The sequence below is a fragment of the Myotis lucifugus genome, unplaced genomic scaffold (assembly GCF_000147115.1).
Source record: "Myotis lucifugus unplaced genomic scaffold, Myoluc2.0 scaffold_192, whole genome shotgun sequence".
Lineage (NCBI taxonomy): Eukaryota > Metazoa > Chordata > Mammalia > Chiroptera > Vespertilionidae > Myotis > Myotis lucifugus.
In genome coordinates this window covers 324,821-332,685 of record NW_005871240.1, presented here as the reverse complement: position 1 = coordinate 332,685, position 7,865 = coordinate 324,821, and the positions used below count along the sequence as shown (strand labels likewise).

At 34.9% G+C, this 7,865-nt stretch overlaps 1 pseudogene; it reads left to right on the top strand.

The window, feature by feature from the left end:
• The first annotated feature begins 321 nt into the window (after window positions 1–321).
• LOC111827614 lies at window positions 322–7,564 on the top strand (annotated as a pseudogene).
• Window positions 7,565–7,865: the final 301 nt, after the last annotated feature.

Genomic DNA, 7,865 nt, shown 5'->3' with positions numbered 1-7,865 from the left:
AATGTGATTTTATAATGATTTAGGTCATTCTCCCATATGATACCATTAGGTAAATGACAGTATTTCCCCCCATTTTCTGATAAAGAGATTTGGGCAGCATTTCAATAGCCTCCCTTCAACTAGCAGAAAATGTAAGGTCGGCTGCTTCTGGTAGCACAGCCTAATGAATGGCACTGATGCCCCTCCAACTCCTGGAACATGAAAGTCCTAGATAAAATTGTTCATTCACAGCTTAGCTATATATAGAGAAAAAGATATCCCTAGTTTCCAGAAGTAGAAAGGCAAGTCAGTCCCACAGTGTTAACTTTGTAGGCTGCTACCATGGTGCTTCAGGATGTTATCAAGCCTGAAAATAGGCCCTGGTTGCACAAGGCTGGAGTGGTAATGCCCACAGAGGATGTGGTCTTATGCCTGTATTATATTTCATGTGAGGAAATGGGACTGAAATGCCAGCAGACAGCTATTAAAGGGGATTGGAAAACTACACTTTCTAGAGCAGGGAGGCAGCAAGGACAATTGTCACCGGCCCAGTCTTCTGTCTGGGAAATAATTAAGAAGCCTCTGAGAAATTAAATCCTACACTCTACCACACATGAGTGGAGATCCAAATTCCTACCTCTAGTGAGACAGAAGAATCCCACAGTTCGACATTAATGTCAAACTATCATCTAATATGAAACACCTGTGGTGGGTATCACAAACCTGAAAACCCTTCCTAGAAAAAAATTATTCTAAAAAAAACATAAAAGAGGGAAATTCCCCCAAAATATTTTCTAAGGTTATAGTAATTAAAAAATCATTTTGGCCCTTACCATGCCAGTGCCCAGGTCAGTGCAGAAGATGGTTATAGTGCCTAGAGGTGGGGGATTGCTGAAGATGACGAAGAGCAGGAAGAGAGTGATCTCAGGGGTGTTACTGGTTAGGGTGCATGTGATGGATTTCTTTAGGTTGTCAAAGATGAGGCAACCTGAGGAGAATGGTCAACCTTCTGTGAGAACATAGAGAGGACACACCTCCCACAAACCAGCTCCTGGATAGAAAGACCACTACGAAGAGATGTCATGATCCATCTGGATGTCTCAGGCCTCAGTGGTCCCAGTTTTGTTTCTAAATTGTGTGACTTTAACTAAAGCCAGGATCTATTAGCATGTCATATCTGTATACTCTTTATTCTTGGATTCAATATGGCTAATGTCATCTGATCTCTGAAAATTAAGTAGGGTTGGGCCTGGTTAATACTTAGAGATGTCTGTGAATGCCAATATAAAATCTGTAAGAAGATTAAGGCTGAGATGGAAAGAACCTGAGCTTGGGTTCCAATCCCATTTTCTGCCATAATTGGCTTGGGACTTTGGGCACCACTCACCTATCTGAGCTTAATTCCTCCTGCCTTGTAAGATGGCTTGATTTCTTCTCTGATAAAAGTTTCAAAAACTATAATCTCTCCCTGAACCCCCTGCATTATTTTTACCATTGCACTTATCTTATTTCAATATACTATGCAATTTACTTTATTGTCTGTCTTGTTCAACCTAGAAATTAAATGACATGAGAACAGGGATGCATGTCTTTTTATTCCCCACTGTTGCATCCCCAACATCCAGAATTGTACCTGGTACATAATCGGTGCTCAAAAAATTAATTGAATGGAATGGATACAAAATAATGAGCTGTGTTGGTATCACATGAGATCTCAATAAAATGATAACTATTACTAGTATCTGGGTTGTCATAGGTTTTAATAAGATAATTCCAGGAAGAAAGCAGGGAGCCTAGGGTGTAGAATTCTAGGGTTCTCCTGTTTACCAATGGATATTGTCTTCAGAACCCTCTGGAAAAGAGAGTAATAATTTTGGCTCATGCAATCAATTTATAGTTCAGGCTCCAACTTAAAAAAAACACATTTAAAAAGGGTATATCCTAATTTTTAATTTTCTTTTTTTCACTATTTTTTATTGCTGACAATTTTCAATGGCAAAGCACAGAGGAAGGGTTTCTACAGGATTACCCTTAATATTATTTCTGTTGTTAATAATTTATTATTTTCTTGTATTCCCATTCCTCAACCTGATTTTGATAATCCAACATTTAAAAGTTAATAGGGAAAACAAAATAATACGCCCATCTCATTTATAAGTGTAATATTAAATTCAAAATGGTATATTTGGAAACTGAATATATCATTGTATTAAACAAATCAAGGATTCCATTTCAATTAGTATGTTGAATAATCCTATCATGGAAAACCACAACAACGCATAAGATTTTTTTAGTCATAATTCAGTTAAAAAAAAAACTAATGAATTCTCAAATGACAAAAAGAAATAGAAAAATGAACTATAGAGAAGTGAGCAACTTTAGAAGGCAGCTTTTAAGTGGAGGCCATGTACTCAACTTTTGCTTGTAGAAGGAGGGTAAATATCCCCCCCCCCCCGGCATTTCTAAATATACACTGTTCTGAAACAGGTGAATTTGAAGCTCATTTTCACATTACTTGCAAGAAAATATGAATCCTCCTGGAGGAATATTATTCACCCCAAGGCTGTGTGTAACCCCAAGGAATATCCACACAAACATAGTACTGCAAGGACTTTATACAGATAGATAAAACTCCATAAAGTATATAAGGAAATGAGGCCATAATATGAAGTCTGAAAAAATGAAGAAACAGCCCTGACCAGTTTGGCTCAGTGGATAGAGCGTCAGCCTGCGGACTGAAGGGTCCCAGGTTTGATTCCGGTGAAGGGCATGTACCTTGGTTGCGGGCACATCCCCAGTAGGGAGTGTGCAGGAGGCAGCTGATCGATGTTTCTCTCTCATCGATGTTTCTGACTCTCTATCCCTCTCCCCTCCTCTCTGTAAAAAATCAATAAAATATATTTTTTAAAAATGTAGAAACAAATACACAAAATTCATATATAGAAATCATCAAACACATTAAAATTATTTAAAATATCTAAAGAAATAAAAGAAGAAATTAAAATTACCTGCAAGAACCTATAAAAATAATTAAACAAATTACAAAAAAGAATCAAATAGACTGTCTCAAAATTTAAATACTATAAAATGTGAACTTCTATACATAAGATCAGCTAAACAATAGATTCAATAGAGGTAAAAAAAATAATTATACATAGAAAAAAAGTATCCAGAATATATAATAGAGAAAAAAGGTAGTAAATATATTACTATTAAGAGAAGTTAAAGACAGAATAAGAAGGCTTAGTATGTTTGAATAATGTTCTTCTATCTTTTTTATCCTCTCGTTCTGGAAACCCAATTAGAGATATATTAGCAGAGAATTTTCCAGAATTATTGAAATACATCAAACCTCAAAGTCATTCAATTATACATGAAACACTTTATAATGGCCATACATTTTGTTGTGAAGCAAATAAAAATTTTAATAAATTTTAATCATACACAATATGTTCTCTGATACAAAGCAATTATATTAAAATAAATAATAAATTATAATTAGAGAATCCTTGTATATTTATAAATTATAAACATATTTCAAACACCTCATTGGTAAATGAATTAATCATACTGGAAATGTAGTTAGATAATAGATACATTTAAAAAAGTACTTAAGCCTGGCCTGTGTTGCTCAGTTGTTTGAGTATCTTCTCATGCAACTAGATTTCTCTGGTGTGATTCCCATTCAGGGAATATGCCTGGGTTGTGGGCTCGTGCAGGAACCAGCTAATCAATGTATCTCACATAGATGTTTCTTTCTCTCTCTCCCTTCCTCTTCTAAATCAATAAAAACATATTTTTAAAGTACTAAAAGTACTATAAATCAAGTATTCATATTGGGAAACAGAAAGGTTGAACTTTATGATTCAAGTATATAACAGAAAAAGTTTGAAAAAGAAGAGAATCTTAGGAAAGTAAGATAAAGACATACTACAGGTATAAAGACAACTTAATAAACTAGAAACAAATAAGAAAATGATACAATTAGAAAATCAAAATGATACATAGAAAATCATTAAACAATATTGTCACAAAAGTATATGGAAAATATAATCATTTAAAATAGCTAAATAGTTTAAAAATTTGTATTAGAGCTTTAAATTTCCCCCACAAATTCAAGACTCCAAGTTTTATCCATAAGCTCTAAGAAAAAATGTACCAACTTATTCAAAATATTCCAAAGTCTAGAAGAATACAGAATAGGCCACTTGATTATACTAATATAAAAATCAAAATTATGCCTAGCCAATGTGGCTCAGTGGTTGAGCATTGACCTATGAACCAACCGGTCATGGTTCGATTCCAGTCAGGGCACATGCCCAGATTGTGGGCTTGATCCTCAGTGTGGGGCATGGAGGAGGCAGCCAATCAATGATTTTCTCTCATCACTGATGTTTCTATCTCTCTTTCCCTCTCCCTTCCTCTCTAAGATCAATAAAAATATATTTTTTAAAAAATCAAAATTATTATAAACTTGGTACCATAAGTAAAAGAAAATTTAAAAAAATAAAATCTCAGCATGAATCTAGTTAAAGGGTTTACAATATTTTTCTGTAAAGGACCAGATGGCAAATAATTTAGACTTTCTAGGCCAGATAGTCTCAATTGTAACTACTAGCTTATGCCCTTGTAGTACAAATGCAGCTGTAGACACTATGTAAGTGAATGAGCACTGCTGTGTTCCAGTGTTTCGATAAAAATTTATTTACAAAAACAGGTTGTGGCCATGCCCTGCCATTTACATGCCCTGCACATGTCCTTCCCTACTGGGAACAGCCACTGCTTAAATTACAAAAACTCAGCCCACCTGTCTTAAGGCAGGAAATCTGTGGATTGGTATTCCAAGAGCACATCCTTGCTTGGTTCTGTCCCCTTCCCTCCTATAGACTACTCTCTCAATAATTTGCAACTGAACATCTGTCCACTTGTAGTTTCCTAAAGTAAGACACAAATTGAATCAAGCAATGTGAAAAAAATAAATTATACTAAAATTAGGTTTGTTCAGATATATAGTTCACCTTAGTGACAGAATTAAAAAAAATCATATGAATTCCAGTAACATTTAAATACACTTTATAAAAAAGAATCTACCAGCAAATTTGGTATATAAAGGAACTTTAAAAAAAATCCAACTCAATGGTGAAATGAAAAAGAAATATTACTTTTAATAATAATGACTAGGACAAGAATGCCTGTTATCACTACTTCTGTTGAGTATTGTAATGGAGGACTCAGCTGGTAGCACATATAAAGGAAAAACAAATAAAAAATAGAATGATTGGAAAGGAATACACAAAATTATCTATACTTGCTGAAGATAATTGTCTAGATAGAAACCCAAAAGAAACTATAGTTACGTTTATATAATGAATATGAATGTTTAGCAAATTTGCTGGATCATATACAAAAATCAAGTACAATATAATTTCAACACACATAAATCCTACAGTTATTTAAGAAAACAGTTTACAATAGCAACAAATATAGCTAAAAATAAATCTAACAAAGTTTTGCAAGTTCTTTTTTTTTCCAGCCCTTTTCTTTATTTTTTTTAATTAAATCTTTATTGTTCAGATGATTACAGTTGTTCCTCTTTTTTCCCCCCATAGCTCCCCTCCACCCGGTTCCCACCCCAGTTTTGCAAGTTCTTTTTAGAGGTAATTGTAAAGCTTCTTATTAAAGAACATTTCAATGAATAGATAGACTGCCATTGGAAGACACAATAACATAAATATTAAGTTATCCCCACATTATTTTATAGTTTCAATCAAAATTTTATCTGGTATGAAAGTAGTGCAATATTTATTCATGCTATTAATGTTATTTCACAATCACCAGATAAAACATAAGAGGAATATGTTTAGAAGTATAGATTTGGCAATCAGTCAGCCAAGGTTAAAAGCCCAGCTTCCCTAGTTAATGATGATGAGACTTCAGTAAAGTTACTTAACCTGTCTGTATCTCAATTTCTTCATTTATAAGATAAATATAAAACTATTTATCTCATAGGAGTGTTGTGAAGATTAAGTTAGTAGGTGTAAATTACTGCTGTGATTAATTTTATGGCAACTTGACTGGGCCAAGGGATGACCAAATAGCTGGTTAAATGTTATTTGTGGATGTGTCTGTGAGGTGCTTCTGGAAGTGGTTAGCACCTGGATTGGTGGACTCAGTAAAGTAGACAACCAATTAGACCTACTTTTAAAAAATAGCATTGATTATATTTAAAAGGTGCCTAGGAATAAATCTTTGAGTTGGGTTCCACCAAGGAGAGATACTATCAAGAAACTGGAAGACAAAAATAGTGAGGGCAGAATACTGATTTGCTTGGCTCACCTCCTAACTTCCTCCCACAGGCTCCTGTGGATTGTCTGCTTTCCTCTATGAGAATCCACAGATCTTCTCAAAGAGCTGTAGCCATCTCCTTCAGGCATGTGGTAGTATGAGTTCTCCACTGTTTCTAGCCCAGAGGTACTGCACTATCACAGGTTGTTCTGCGTAAAGCATATTCATAACTTTGTAAGTGATAAATTGCCATTCCATATATTAGAAAATGTATACAACCAATTAGACCTGCTTTTAAAAAATAGCACTGATAATTTTTAAAAAGCACCTAGGAATAAATCTAATAAAAGATGTCAGACATAATGAAGAAAATAATAGAAGCTTATTGATATAGCAAAGGAAGAGCTAACATTTTCAGAGGGGCAGATTATGTGCATGGATGGGAAGACTATATATTGTAAAGTTCTCAACTTTTCTAATTAATCTATGAACTCAATAAATTTCAAAAAAGCAATATTTTTTTTCAGGAATAGAGAAGCTAATTCAAAAATGTATATGGAAGTAGACTAGGCTTCAGATGGTGACGACACAAGATAATATATTGATATTGCATTATAAAGTTGTACAACTGAAATTTATGTTATTAACCAATTTTACTCCAATAAATTTAATTAAAAATGCATATGGAAATTTAAAAGGGCCATTGCAGTGAAGAGAAAGGAGCCATAGATCACATTAAAGTTCAGGTTAAAAATAATGGCCTGGGACTTGGAGTTATGATCAATAATGAAGATAACTGGATTGCTCATCAGGATGATTTCTACCAGCTTCTGACTGAACTGAACAGTTGCTATGGGCCAGAATCAGCAATCTCCCCCCAGGACAAAAAGAAAATAAATATTTCAGACTTAAAGAAAAGTCCAAATCTCCAAGAACTGTATTCACAAAAGGGAAGGATTTATCATCTCAGAACAAAATAAACCTTGGCTTCATTTTTGGGTAAAGACACAGTAAGAAGACTCCTAAGGATTATTTCAGCCTTGCCATTCCAGATAGAATGGAACCTCCAATGCAATCACCAATGCCTTCACCATCCAGGAGTATTTTGTCAAGCAGATGGCAGAACTAAACAACAAACCACAGGCATGGTTGCAGAACCTGACCTTCCAGAGATCTAAATAGAAAGGAAAATGGGAAAGAAATGCAAGAGGCAGAAGATAAAAATGTGGAGAATTACACCCAACCAAAGATCAAGAAAAAGAGAGACCAAGTTGAGGAGCAGCACGGAGACTCTAGTTGAGATGAGAATCCTGACACTTCTGCTGAGGATGGAGAGGATTGTGTGTGGTCACATGATGGCCATGACTTACAATCAAATGCTCCCCAAAAAGAGAAAAGAAAACACTACAAAAGCAAGTTAAGGCAGCAGTAGGTGCTATGCTAGATGAAACACCGTGGACAGAGGAAGATGGAGACGAGGAAGTAGCAGACGAGAACAAGATGCATGAAGAAGACGAAGATGAAGAAGACGGAGAAGAGGCAGAAGAAGAAGAAGAAGAAGAAGAAGAAGAAGAAGGAGGAGGAGGAGGAGGAGGAGGAGG